Source organism: Cervus canadensis, chromosome 22 (assembly GCF_019320065.1).
Source record: "Cervus canadensis isolate Bull #8, Minnesota chromosome 22, ASM1932006v1, whole genome shotgun sequence".
Lineage (NCBI taxonomy): Eukaryota > Metazoa > Chordata > Mammalia > Artiodactyla > Cervidae > Cervus > Cervus canadensis.
In genome coordinates this window covers 29,628,266-29,643,500 of record NC_057407.1, presented here as the reverse complement: position 1 = coordinate 29,643,500, position 15,235 = coordinate 29,628,266, and the positions used below count along the sequence as shown (strand labels likewise).

Below are 15,235 nucleotides of genomic sequence, written 5' to 3'. Positions count from 1 at the left end.
CTGCCATAAGGGTGGTGTCATCTGCATATCTGATGTTATTAATATTTGTCCCAGCAATCTTGATTCCAGCTTGTGCTTCATCCAGCCCAGCGTTTCTCATGACATACTCTGCATATAAGTTAAATAAGCAGGGTGACAATATACAGCCTTGACGTACTCCTTCCCTGATTTGGCACCAGTCTTTTGTTCCATGTCTCATTCTAACTGTTGCTTCCTGACCTGCGTACAGATTTCTCAAGAGGCAGGTAAGGTAGTCTGATATTCACATCTCTTTAAGTATTTTCCACAATTTATTGTGATCCACACAGTCAAAGGCTTTGGCATAGTCAATAAAGCAGAAATAGATGTTTTTTTGGAACTCTCTTGCTTTTTTGATTATTGGCAATTTGATCTCTCGTTCCTCTGCCTTTTCTAAATCCATCTTGAACATCTGCAAGTTCATGGTTCATGTATTGTTGAAGCCTGGCTTGCAGAATTCTGAGCACTACTTTACTAGCGTGTGAGGTGAGTGCAATTGTGTGGTAGTTTGAGCATTGTTTGGCGTTGCCTTTCTTTGGTTGTTTTGTAACTAGCAGTATGTTTTGACCACTTTCATCCTTTTCCCCCTTCCCCTACCTACTACCCACCTTCTCACCTCTGGTGACCACAAATCTCATATTTTTATCTGTGAATTGTTTGTTTTTGAGGTGTAATTGACGAACAGCACTACACATTACTTACTGGTGCACAACATCGTAATTGGATAATTCTATATATACATTACCAAATATCACCACGATGAGTCTAGTTACCATCTGTCACCGTACAGGGATATTACATTATTATTGACTGTATCTCACACACTGTACATTGCATCTCTGTTACTCATTTGTTTTGTAACTGGAAGTTTGTACCTCTTTATCTCCCTCACCCGTTTCACTCATCCCTTCACCCCCTCTGCTCTAAAATGGAAAAAATAAATTCATTTTGAAAGTTAATATTCCAGTGCCCATCAGGTAATGTAAATTTTAAGGATAATTTTACAAAGTCTACTTCCCTACTGCGACCTTCTAGCCTTGTTTTTATCAGCAGCTAGAGCAAGTGATTTCTTCATCTTTGTCCTTTTCATATCGTTTTATTATTTCAAAGTGTGAAATCAGAGTATTTTAGTTGGAGAAACCATTTCTGTTCCTCATCATACTTCAGTCTAGAATGTCTCCTTGTACTTTTTATTCTTTACTCAGGGAGATATCCAAGTTCTCAGACATAGAACGTTTAGGACCTAATTTTAGTGTGATAAGCTGAGAATTCACTCGAAGGTAGCTTGTAGTTCCTTCTGTGTAGATTTTTCCTATTTCCCAAGGTGAGATCTGCTATACAAAAATGTGGAAACGAGGCCAAAAGCAAGTGTATACATCATTGCGTGACACTGAAATCACCTACCGTTTTTTCCCCATATCACACTGTTTAGTCTTGTCTGGATTCCAGCTGTTTCTTTACTTAGGTCAACTTGTTGTGTCTTCCTTTGAATTTATCTGAGGAGAAGAATTGAGAGAAACCTTTACGATTTCCCTCTCAGAAAGGACCCCTGACTTGTTCCCACTTCTCTGCAGATATTGGTGAGCTCTTTTTTTATTTGTGAGCACATTTAGAGTTAATGGCTTTCGCCTTGATGTGATAACTGATGGAGGCTTCTCTCCTCTTCAGGGCAGTTCTGGTTTAACTTCTGTGGGGATTTGACTCTTGACTTGGCTTGGGATGTTCTCAGTCTGATTAGCAGGGATGTCAGCTTTTCTTTGAGTGAAGGACCAGGTGATCTTTTATTGTTCAGTATTTTAACCTTTGGGTATGAAAAGAAACAGACTCACAGACATAAAACACAAATTTATGGTTACCAAACAGAAAAATGGATGAGGGGATAAATTAGGATCTTGAGATTAGCAGATACAAAGTACTACATCCTAAATAAATAAACAATAGGTCCTGCTGTATAGCACAGGGAACTTAATTCACTATCCTGTAATAAACCATAGTGGAAGAGAATATGAAAATATATACTTTCTAATATATATATGTGTGTGTGTGTGTGTGTGTATAATCACTGGATCACTTTGCTGACACCAGAAACTAACACATTATAAATCAACTATACATCAATTAAAAAAAAAAAAAGACTGGTTGACACAGGAAGAAATCAGAGTAAAAGTTAATGAAGGCAACTTTGATACAAGTGCCTCTCTGTTCAAGAAGTGCAGGGAGTTTGCCATTTTATTTGTCCAGGATGTTGTTTAGTATCTCTTGCTCTTGAATACTGGCAAGTAGATAATTGTGTCATCAGGTTATGATACTTGAGGACGGTGCTGTTACTTGGGTCACTGCACAATAATAACCTCTCAGCTTTTTGCTCCTTGTTGCCCTTGGAGGGTTCAGATCCTTCCCGAAGTTCATTTTCTGACTTGTGTATGTGGCATAGAAGGAGCATACTCAATAAAATACTTCCACAAGAGACTCTTAATAGTACATGTACAAAATACTTCTGTGTTTTAGTGGAAGTTACTCCATTATGACCCTTTATGCATGCTCCCCGCCGAGAAAACACTCTAGAAACGGATGTCAACCAAAGGAGATTCATTCATTCCATACGTTTTCTAATTTCCAAAAATGTACACCGTCAATATTTTTTCTTAATTGAACAGTTTGTTGAACAGACGGGTGCTTTAATTATGGTGGTCTAAATTTACACACATTGCAGTGGTATTTTGCTACATTAATTACCTTACTTGTCAAGAGTAACAGGTAATTACTACATCAACTCAGCCTCCTGCAGTCCATGGAAACGTAACTTTATGTGAACAGATACAGTACACCAGATTAGAGCCACCCCACACCCTAGGTTGTGATAAGAGATAACCGTGCTCACGGTGTTTGTTTTACCATGAAGAGGGGAGAGAGGTGAGCTGACCCTTTTCCTTGTGTCTGTCCCCCCTAAGATGCAAATCCAGAAACCATGTCATGGATTCAAAGAATCTGGACTGGAAGGAGCCTTTGGAATAAGTGAATTCATTAAACCTTCTCCTTGCAATGTGTTTCAGAGAGTCACTTTTCTAAGTCTGCACAAGAAGTAAAGTTAGTGTCCAATCCAGAATTGGGACCAATTTCTCCCCACCAGGCTGCTAAAAAGCTTAGAAATGTTAATGATTTTTAAAAAATAATTCTAGAAAAATCATTTGGTATAAGACATTTTGAATATTTGTTCACTTCATCTCCCTCGTTTGAACTTCTCACCATTGCTTTGGCTGCCTCGTGAAGAGTATTTATCCTGTATTCTGTTGAACTGCCAGGTACAACTCATGTCATTTGATTTCCTCTTCAGTGTATGGGTGTCAGCTTTTATGACAAGTTGTGCTAAAATTCTAGTTTAACATATTTTTTTTTTGTAAAGGTGTGAACATTTTTGAGCATATAGGATGCCCTTAGCAAAAATGCAGCATTACCTCTCTTGGTTGCCATGGCATAGAAAGAAACGACTGTGTTAGCGTTAGGTGTGGCACGGAATATACTCAATGACATAATAGAGGCGGTCTGTCTTGAAAGGCTGTATCCCCTTTTTAGTCAAACACCTGTGACAAAATTACGAACTGTGGTTAACATACACCACTTACAAGTGGTTTTTCAGAGTCAACCAGGGTAGAGGAGCTCAGCTTGCAAAGAACTTTCTTTCCCTTTGCACATGGCAGTGGGAGTGGGGTGACAGGAGGACGAAGTTCAGGACGTCTAAGGGTTATGGACACAGCCTTGCAGAAGTGACAGGGGGCGGTTGGTAGACGATAGAGGGGATCTCTTGGGGGATTTGAGATGTACTACCAAGGATCTCCCCAGCCTTTGACCCACTTTAGTTTCTCAGGCCTGAAATTGTGAAACAGACTCCTCATTCTTGAAACTGTAGTTCACGAGCCATTACACATCTCCCTGGGCTCTGGAACTTGTGATATTACAGTCTATGGTTATTGACTTTTTCCTTAGTTTTTTTGTTTTTTAATTAAAAGATTGCATAGGCTAATTATTATAATTTAGTCATTTGTGCATCCAGCAAATATCTCTTGAATGTCTACTGTGTGAGAGTCATTGTGCTGCATGTGGCAGCGGAGGGGCGCTTAGTGAGGAAGAAAGGAGAACAGATCCTTGCTCTCATGGAGCTGCCTTCCAGTAGAGGAAGCAGAGAGAGTCAGTGATGCAGTGCGGTGGAGGGGCAGTGTATTTACATAGAATAAAAATACGTGAGGGAAACAGTATACATCCTGTACCTTCGCAGGGTCATTTAGGATAGTCCGATTAGAGAAGGCAGCATGAAAGAGATGGTATCTGATTTAAGTTACAAAGGTTAAAAATGTTCTCCGTATACAAAGAGCTGAAGGAAGACCATTTCAGGCCGAGAGGAAGGTGAGGGCTAAGCCTCGGGCGTTAGGAGTGAGAGCAGATACGGGAACAGGAAGCCGTCAGTAAGAATGGGGGTGAGGGATGGGGACGGTGTGGGAGAAGTTGGAGCTGGACGTTGGGCCCTGCATGACAGGGCAAAGAGCTGGGTCTTACTTGAGACTGATGCAAAGTCTTCCAGGGCAGCCACTTCCAGTTCAGGGTGCAGAACAGACCACACAGGTGGCTCCTGGGGACAGGATTGCAGAGCTTCAGGTATTTTCCGGAGAGTAGCCTTATTTGGGGGAGAGGCTAAGGCCTTGATCCCCAGAGATTGGGCACGGAACCCTGCAAGAGGCCCTACCTAAAGCAGACTCGGCTGGTCCTTGGAAGCAAAGGCCTCCCAGGCGCAGTCCTCCAACTTCAGCTATGGTGGTTGAACCTGCAGCAGCTTCACCTGGGGACAGAAATGTAAATTTTCTGGCCTTACCACAGCCTTAGTGAATCAGAAACTCTGGGGTTAGGACCAAGCAGTCCTGTTTTAATGAACTTTTCGGGTGATAGTGATGAGCATGCAAGTTTGAAAGCCCCTCTTTATAAGATATATTAGTGCCACCGGAAAGAACTTAACAGTTCTCCAGACTCACTGTTTTCAGTCCGCAGATGAGGGAACCCAGTTAAAGACAACAACTTAGTGGTGATCCTGTGCTGATGAGAACCTGGCTCTCTTGATCTTATTCTAAGTGCTCTTTATTCTTGGGTTTATGGACTTAAAGAATAAACAAAGCCCACTTTTTTTTTCTTAAAGGATCATTGTGATATTTATAAAAAGGAGGAGACAGATGGATATTTAAGAAGGAATGGTGCTGCGGTCTGTGAACTGAGGCTGCCTCATTTCTCCTAATGTTATTTTCTCAGATAATTTAGAAAAGCAGTTTTAGTGTGAATAACCTGCTCCTTTCTCCCTGTCAGTGGTAGAAAAACAAGTGTTTTGTCTTGGGTTACACCATTAAGACACTTAGGAAAGTGTAATTGCATTCTTTTATTTTTGCATTACTCAATGTACTTGGCCTTGTTTTTGGATTGGAAGTCCTGGTACTCCCAAGTTATATTTATAAAGTCATTGTAGAAGGCAGAAGGTGGATTATTTTAAGGCCTGGTGTTTGTGCTTTCTCGTTTCTGTTTTGACCAAGAGAATCATAGGATTGCCCTCTTCCCCTGGCTAAGTCCTGTTCACCTTTGATGTCTTAGGCTTCCAGATCATTTGTAACGTGCAGCCTTTTCTGACCTCTTGTTGCGTAGATCACATTTCTCTGTTGATATTTCCCACTTGCTTGAATTGTTCCTGGTAGACTGTGGCCCTCATCAGGGCAGAGACCTCATTGGTCACAATTTGAAGCTATACTCAGCTTTGAACACAGTATCTGGCCCAGGGTAATTACAGAAAAAGTTAACCATCACATGAATGCTTGCCCTCTTAATTGATTCATCATTTGTTACTCTCTCAACAAAACCCAGTTCTCTGAAGACACGGTGATAGATCTTTTCTAAAGGGACAATACACAGAATATTAAGACATGGTTCCATGGTGGAGACAAAGCTAAAAGTAACTACGTATTCAAGGAAATCCTAATGAGGGCTATTATAAGGTGTGAAATACACTAGTCAGGATGTGTCGTGCTAGCTGCCATGACTAACAGCCCACAGACTGCGGAAGCTTACCATAATAAAGATGTATGTCATGGTCCGTCTTGTCTGTGTGTGCCCATAGAACTGTCTCCATCCTCTACTGGCCATGAGAACGTGGGCTCTCCATGATCTTGGAGGAAGAACAGAGAACATGGTTGGTTTTTTTTTTTGGGTGTGGTCAGGCTTAGAAGTGGTGCACCTTGCTTTTGCTCCATCCAATGGACAAGAAGTCAGAGGTTCCAAGAGTCAGGACAACAGGGCAATATAATCTTCCTGTGTGCCCATGAAGAGGAAAATGAAATGGCACTGGTTATTATGTGATAATGCCGAGCATCATGTTACTTTGGTTTTGGCTGCTAATGTTTGATCACAATAAAGCATAGCACCTCTTGTTTTTGTAGGCTGCTTGTCAATAAACACCCTTGTTTTCCCAGAGATCAGGAAGAGCCATGACCTTCAGAGGACCTTGATTGGTGTGTGTCACAAGGAAGATGTCTTTTATTTCATTCCCAAATGAAAGCCCATCTTCCTCTGGGGTGGGGCAGGGTGATTTGTTGATGATCCAGCTGTGGTTTGCCTTCATTCCACTGTAAGGTGGAATATTCTATCCCAGGTGGGAGTGTGACTACACCCAGGTTGGGTTTCCCATGGCAAGACCTGTTTGTGTTTGTTCTGCAACTGGCCCTTTCTTTCTCTTCTCCTCCTCAAGTTGACAGGTTTGGAGAAAAGAGCTTGCTGCTGGTGATGACGCACAAAATTTTCCCCACTTACTGTTGCTCTGGGCTTTCAGAGGACCCATGGGCAAATGCTTATGTCATAGGAGAAAACTGAAGTTACTTTTAAGACTTCAGTTTTTTGTGTAGGTCTCCCACATTGCAGGCGGATTCTTTACCAGCTGAGCCACGAGGGAAGCCCAAGAATACTGGAGTGGGTAGTCTATCCCTTCTCCAGCGGATTTTCCCAACCCAGGAATCCAACAGGGATCTCCTGCGCTGCAGGTGAATTCTTTACCAACTGAGCTATCAGGGAAGCCCACTTGTGTACTCAGATCAGGTTATTTTTATCCAGAAGATAATATGGGGAATTTTTCATAATACATCTAAGTGGAGGAAAATATGTAATAAAGTGTTTACGATGCCCTGTATTCTTTTGTTTTTTTAGAGTGAGAGGCTGGACAGGGCCAGTGGAGATGTGTAGTTGAGCTAAAGGCTGGAGAGATGTCCAGTGGCCAGATCATGAGGGCCTTGTATGGGCTAAGGGCAAGTTTTGATCTCTTTCCCCCCAAGTACTGGGGAGCCATTGAAAGTATGCAAGTGCAGAGTGAGAGCAGGGTGAGTATACCCTCACACGTGTGTGTCTGAGTGAGAGAGAACAGTGATGAGTGATGACTGCCTTTGTCATGTGGTTTTTGACTGCTGGGGAAGGACCTCCACAGGTGAGGGTTAGTGTGGAGACAGCATGGAACCCTCTTCCATCTCCTCCCTCTTTCTGCTAAGTTACTTGTCAATCAGGAGCTCACCATTCCCATTTCAAAGCAGGGTAACACATTGGGGTAAGTATTTATGAGGTGCCAAGCTTCATGATCGATACATATGTTGTTTTTAAGGAGCCAATGACTTAGAATTGTTTTAAGTTATTGAAAGACAAAGTTATTGTGTGCCAGTGTGGAAAGAAGAGACAAAGTATAATTTTTGTATCAGACAAATGATTTACAGTTATAATTTTCAAGTAATCAAGCTCTTTCTACAAAATTGTTTTGTTCTTTGAAAGACTTAAAGTATAAAAAGTTAATTTACTTATAGAATCTCATGAAGAGGACTTTTTAAAAGTAAGGTGGACTGTTCAGAACGTTGCTTTGAGGAATCTTAATTCAGTGCATGAGATTCTGTAACTCTGTGTTTGGGACATGAGAGATGTCACGAATCTCTGCTCTTAAGACATTTCTGGTCTGAAAAAGAGGCAATCAAGCCATTAATGAATGAGTGTCAATGAATGCATGACAAATGTCTTCCTCTTTTTGAAGTTCAGATAGCTTTTTCATATTCTATAACCAATATTGGAGAAGTTGCTTTGTTTTGGAAAATAAAAGTATAAACAATTTTAAAGAAAAATAGCACCTAATCCCATTTCCTCCAAGGCAAACTCTGTCCATTTTATTTTTTGTTTTTCTGATGCATATATTTAATATTTATGCAATTGAGAGTCTACTTTAGTTATGATTTTCCTATCTTGCTTATTTCATGTCACATTATAACAATCATCTGCACACATTTCTCTATTCCCATAATTATTTTAATGACTACAAGATACTCTCTTGTCAGATTGGTTGGGCTATCATTGACTTGCTTTTTTTATTCTGTTGGGATTGACATTCTAGGTAAAATAGATTCATAAAGTTTATCTCTTTTATGTCTTGAACCATCTTGTATACTTCACTGTTGTCATAAAACATTAATGGGGAACTGAGTTGTTTTTTTTTTTTTAAAGCATTTCTCTGTCTGTATATGTCTGTGAACTTTGCCATCCAAAAAAAATAGTGAACCTTGTTACAACAACTTTACTTTCTTAGGAGAATAACAGAAGATATTTGATGAGTTTTTTTTTATGGCATATCCTATCATTGGACATGTAGCTCCTATGCTAAAGTTGGTTAATAAAGAACATCCTCCAAATCCAAGAAAACTCTTTGATTCTAATGTGGGAGAACTTTGTGTCTGATTTTGGAACTTCCAGAGGTTGCCATTTCTTGCTCCCAGCACACCCTTCTGCAGTGACATTTTAAATCTACAAATTATTTATTTTTCTTAGTTTTTTTTTTAAAAAGTCCTTATTATAAGGTTATTTTAAAGTGACTGTTGTAACCTTTACCTTAAGACAAGGACTTGATTATGCTGGTTAAGAAGAATCATCAGCGTTTTCTTCTGTTACAGTGGCACAATTTCCCATTACTTTACATAGGAGAAATGGCAGTGTGTAAAACTTCCTATCAATTTCCTAAGGCAGAAGTTAGCCTTAGAAATGATAGTGATGATCGCTTTGTAATACATAAAAATAGTGTGTTTAACAGCTGAAACTAATAAAATAAGTCAAATTATACTTCCAACAAAAGGAGGGTGATGAAAAAAGAAAAAACAGTTGGCAAATCATGGCCCTGGGGTCACATCCAGCCCACTACCTGCTTCTGTAAATAAAGTTTTATCAAAACACAGAACCCATTTGTCTACTTTTCCCCTTTGGTTGCTTTCCTACTGCAGTGGGAGAGCAGGGTAATTGTCAGAGGGAACTTAGAACAGCTGCCAAAGCTACAGAGTCTAAATTATTCACTCTCTGGCCCTTTAGCGAAAAAGGTTGCTAACCCCTGTTCTCAAATATGACCAAAGTATAGTAAAGTGCCTTATATATACTTCATAACCATCACATTAAGAATGTAAAAATGTTTAAAATATTGATTTGTTACCAATTAATATGGCCTCAACATGCATTTGTTATTATTTTTTTTAATGTGGATTTTTATTTTAAATCACCAAGAAAATCTGTGACACCCTTTTGTTGCTGGCTTTTCAAAACCTCTGTAGAAGTTTCTGGCATTCTTCTGATTATATTGGCACTGGGCACTTTCTCCTCACACTTTTAATTGAAAATATTGTATTATATTTTAGAGCATGTCATGAACTTTGTTCTTTTATAAGCAACAACCAAAAGTGGTTGAGTTAGAAATAAGTGTATTCTGTAAATTTTGGATATTAAGAGCCAAAGAGGCATTCACCTAAGAAAATGTCTGCTGAATCGACATTCCCTGACATCAGCTCATATTTCACTTCTTAGAGTCTCAGTGTTCTTATCCATAAATTGGGAATTGGATCTCTTCACAAGGCTATGTGAAGATGAAGTGAAGAAAGATACACTTGACACATTTGGGGACACATTAGCTGGCTGTCCCCTTTCTCTTTTCTACGCTTAGCGTATTTAGAGGAGCTGATAATCACAATTGTAACATACCTTTAGGGATTTTTCCAAATTTACCAATTTATGTGTGGTACTCCTAAGAATCAAGTATAATTTTGGAACCAGGTTCAAATTAGAAAAGGTCTGTGTATTTGAATATGAGATACTTGTAGTTGTAACAGACATTTCTGAGTCTCGGAGGCTTATCTTAATGCAGGTATTATTTGTGAGCCACCTCCATCTAGTGGGGTGGGGATTGGGATGTGGTGGTCTGCTCCGTGTGGTGTTTCCGGGACCCTGACTCTTATCACCCAGTGACTCTACCATATTGCAGGCACTGGAGTTCTGCCCTGGACCCCTGGGCCCACAACCCAGGGAAGAGAGAGGGCAGGAGGGATAGTGCAGGAGGCTTCTGGGTCAGGATGAAGTAACACACCCACTTTCATCTATTTGGCCAGAACTCAGCTGCAAGGACCCACCTAGCTGGAAATACATCCCATCTGTGCACCCAAGAAATGGGTGGAGATTTGATGAACATTTAACCAGTCTCTGCCAGCCTGACCACATCTTCTTGAGTTGTTTAGTAGGACACATACTTAAGGCCTAAACTGCACAGAGATTGACGCTAGTAATGCCAGAATCCTTCTTTCACAGGTACCCCTGTAAATAACATAGGGAGACAGTCATGCTGGGTAGGGACAATCGATCTGTATACTTGTTTAAATAAATTTTTAAAATTCACCTGGGATCTGAATCTTCCCCCACATATTGTATGCCATTTACATAGTTTGGCATTGTGAAATCGCAGATCTTTCATAGAGTCGGTTAAGAGATACATGCATAAGAAATATTGCTTGCAGTGGCATTTTCATTCCCAAAGTGGTCTATGTGGACTTGTATTTATTTTGCTGTACTGTAAAAGCAGAAGTCATACACAGTGTTGATTGGAATTTTTATCCATGAGGACAGATAGAACATTTGTTGCAATACTACCACTATCATTTACTTCAAAGTGCACATCTTAAAATGAACCAGATCAGGACCATTTTCAACTTTTTAATACCTCTCGTGGATCTGTGCACACCTTTTTAAAGTTATTCCTTTTAAATGATGATTATATGAATATTTTAGGATTATAATCACCATTAAACGAAGGACAAAATTTATCATACCAAAATAGAAATTTAATTTAAAGTAGAAAGAACTTGATTGCAAGGTTTAGTAGACTGGAAACAAGACACATGAGAGGATATTAAAGCACACTTTTTAAAAGACCCTTAAGAGTACAGGTTTACAATAGATTTGGAAAAAACACAGTTGTATTTAGTAATGTTCACGAAGCTCATATTTGAGACAGTCTCATCAAACTTTTGTAAGGTTGAAAAGAACACTAAAAGCAAACAAAATTTTTGGTCATTCCATGAAAAAAAGTAGCTTTAAAAAAATCTTTATTCAGTACCATGAAGGTGGTGAAGTGTATTTGAGATAGAAGTTGCTCTTAACCTTAAGGTGATTCTGTGGCTTTGGTGAAGAGTCAAGCTTGTACATGGCCGTAGGTGATTAAAAATATTCCTTTCACTTTTCTTGGAACTCTTGGCATTTCCTACTACCTGTCACTTTGTCCTTGACGAAATTTGAGGCCGAAAACAAGTTGACAAGGATGGTTTTCCAATCAGCTGTTCCTCATTTTTTCTTGGGCGATCCTTTGTTATATTCGAGTTCAGATTTACTATTCATGAACCACATTTTAATCAGTGACCATATCCGACAAATGGAAGCTAAGCGCTGGTTAGTATGTTGAAAATAAACACAAGACTCTCATTAATGTCGCTGTCTGAATAATTAGTTGAGCACCGTGTACCGAGCTGTGGCGAAAGCAAGCTGGCTTCTCGCTGGAACGACAGGCTGACAGCCGCGTCCTGGAGTGTGGTCATTAGTGTGGCCCACCATCAGCATCGTGTTACTGTGTCAAATTAGTCAGTGTCCCCTTAGGAGAGGAGCTGGACCTGCAAATTATCCTCCCACAGCCCTGCAAACCGTGTTTGCGAAACCTGCGATCAAGTGCGGGCAAATTATTAACATGGCTCATAAATTAACTAGTTTACAGGCTTATAACATTTTACAAGTAGATAATAAAGGGTAGAAAAGTTTTCCAATTGCTCTGCCCTGATGTGAGGGCTGTGATCCGCCGACGTTTCCCAGAGAAGCCCACAGCTGATGGGTTTTGAAGAGGAGCAAACCCATGGAGTGTCATACCGAATGTCTGGAAAATGTAGGCCCTGAAAGGAAGCCAGTGTAAATCCATTGGAAACAATATAATTAACTTCGTTATCTCATTGCTCTGATGAGTCCATGACAACAGTCCTCTTTCTTGTGGTGGCAGTTGCTCATTAATGAGGTCACCAATTAAGTTTGAACTTTGCCAACTGAAATTATCTGGAAAAATATTTTTGATGCATTCTTATCATGCTCTTAAGCTGCCTTGTTGAAGGGGAATAATGCTAACACAGCATGTTAAACTCATATGAGAATGATGACTCTGAAGCTGTAATGTATTTGACAAACAGTTTATATTCACATTGATAGCTGATACCTAGAAAACAGAGTGTGGACCAATCTGGCCTGAGTTTCTCTCTTATCAAGAAAAAGCAGTCACTGGGAGCCCCACCGCTTAACTCTCCTCTGAGCCCTGGTAGACAGACAGCCCACATAGTTTCCGGAGATACACGACTATTCAAATCATAAAACTTCATACATCTCCTTTTCGGTTTCAACTTCTCTGTCTGATTAGATTAGAAGACACATACGTTCACAGACTCTTGTCTGAGTTTACTGTTACGAGGAAGCAGCACACACACAGGGAAGAGGTCATGCTTTTTGCTCCTCCTGTAGTTCCATCTCCCCCGCCTGACAGCGGGACCCTCCTGTCGTCTTCAGGGTTCTACAGCCGTCATTATCATCTTGGGGATCTAAGCAGAAACGGTCTGGCATGTAAAACCTTGCTACTGACTGCTATTCACAGAAACTTCCTGAACCCGCTTGAGGATGAGCTAACTTGTCTGTCAGCCACTTCAACTTACTTGGCAATGGGTTTGGTGAATACTCCCCTGATAAATACCCACCCCAGCCACGAAGATGCACAGTCTCAGCACACCTGAGCATACGCACAGGCTGACGGAGTTGCTGTGTCTCAGCCTTCTTCTGCAGTTCAAATGCAGTGGGAAAGAACTGTAACCTTTCGCAAGTAAGAGTTGGCGTGTGGATGCAAAGGAGATAGCTTGTCTTTTTTTTTTTTCTTTTAAATAAGGTACTTATGTATGTGTGCGTGTGCACATGAGCATGTTACACACATGTTTGGGTCTGTGTCTTCTCTGGTGCTTCTACTGGACGCATTGGGAGAGACTAAAGACCAAAACCCAGAGGAAAATCTTCACTGGGACTTAGGGATCATCTTACCCTTATTTCTCAGGATGAGATAACATTGGAGTTCTGAGAAGTTATACCCCCAAGCAAGAAATGTTTGGAGTTAGAGGAACCAAACTTCCTAAGTAAATAAAAGTGCCTTCGAGAGCGGCAGTTTTACTTGGCTCTATAATGTTTCACACTTTTCTGCTATAATTGTGTACAGAACTCAGATTAGGAGCTAACAGAGTCCTGATTCTAGAACAGAAAGGACAAAATAGATGCTTGTATGTGCAGATCCTCAACTATATACTGAACGTAAAAGCCGTGCGTCAATAAGGAAGACCTGAGGCTTACACGAATGTGTTACTTTTGAAGCATTAAAGTTTTTCACTTCCTTTGCTTAACCTCTTCTGTTTTTTGTTTTTTGCTTTCAGTGTCCCTCTGTATGTTACAGTCCTGTGGCATTATGCATGCCCTCAACCAGTGACCTCCAGACTTTTTATGGCTGTGAGACACATTAAAAATTCAGGGTAAGTGACAAACAACACTTGTATTGTGTACTGATCAAAAATTGCCATCCACCCTTGCAGGTGACATGATATTGGAGATAATAATCCCTCAGAAGATAATGAAATGTCCCATTATCTATCATGAGTTCCAAAACCAGCAGGAATAGGTTTATTGCATTCCATGATAGCTTTATGGCTTTGCAGTATAGGATTTGTAACTTGGATCATGTGTGTGGAAGTGTGATGCAATAAAGGGTTGGCAGATTTTGTCTCTAAAGGGCCAGGTAGTAAACATAGTCAACCTCATGGACTGTAGTCAGCATAGAGAGTAGTATGTTGTAGAGTCTCTTGCAGCTAGTAGAGTCTCTTGAGAGTCTGTTTTGCAGCTAGTCACCTCTGCTGCTGTAGCACAAAACTAGCCATAGATAATAGATAAACAAATGGGCATAACTGTGTTCCAATAAAACTTTATTTGCAAAGCCAGGTCAAGAGCCATATTTGGCCTAAAGGCCATAGGTTGTAGACCCCAGATCTAATGGCAAATAGATGGGGAAACAGTGGCCAACTTTATTTTTCTGGGCTCCAAAATCACTGCAGATGGTGATTGCAGCCATGAAATTAAAAGGCCCTTACTCCTTGGAAGGAAAGTTATGACCAACCTAGACAGCATATTAAAAAGCAAAGAGATTACTTTGTCAACAGAGGTCCATCTAGTCAAGGCTATGGTTTTTCCAGTAGTCATGTATGGATGTGAGAGTTGGACTATAAAGAAAGCTGAGCACAGAAGAATTGATGCTTTTGAACTGTGGTGTTGGAGAAGACTCTTGAGAGTCCCTTGGACTGCAAGGAGATCCAACCAGTCCATCCTAAAGGAGATCAGTCCTGGGTGTTGATTGAAAGGATTGATGTTGAAACTGAAACTCTAATACTTTGGCCACCTGTTGTAAAGAGCTGACTCTTTTGAAAAGACCCTGATGCTGGGAAAGGTTGAGGGCGCGAGGAGAAGGGGACGACAGAGGACGTGGTGGTTGGATGGCATCACCGACTCAATGGACATGGGTTTGGGTAGACTCCGGGAGTTGGTGATGGTCAGGGAGCCCTGGTGTGCTGCGGTTCATGGGGTCATGAAGAGTCGGACACGACCAAGCGACTGAACTGAACTGACTAAACTGAACTGATCTAATGCATCAAAGGAAATAAATGACCTAGAATCAAGATAACTCACTGGGTAGCAGTCTTGAGCAATCTTGAGCAAACAATTTATCAGGATGAAATGGGAATTAAAAAAACACCTG

The 15,235-nt window shown here is 40.5% G+C and overlaps 1 protein-coding gene across 6 annotated transcripts in view; it reads left to right on the top strand.

Annotated features, from left to right (window-relative positions):
- FOXP1 (forkhead box P1) overlaps positions 1-15,235 on the top strand; it is a 616,998-nt gene that overhangs the window by 213,549 nt on the left and 388,214 nt on the right. For all 6 annotated transcript variants that reach the window (XM_043443253.1, XM_043443252.1, XM_043443246.1 and 3 more), the window contains one exon: positions 13,866-13,961. The gene's annotated coding sequence lies outside the window, so the exon portion shown is untranslated. The remainder of the gene's footprint in view (positions 1-13,865; positions 13,962-15,235) is intronic.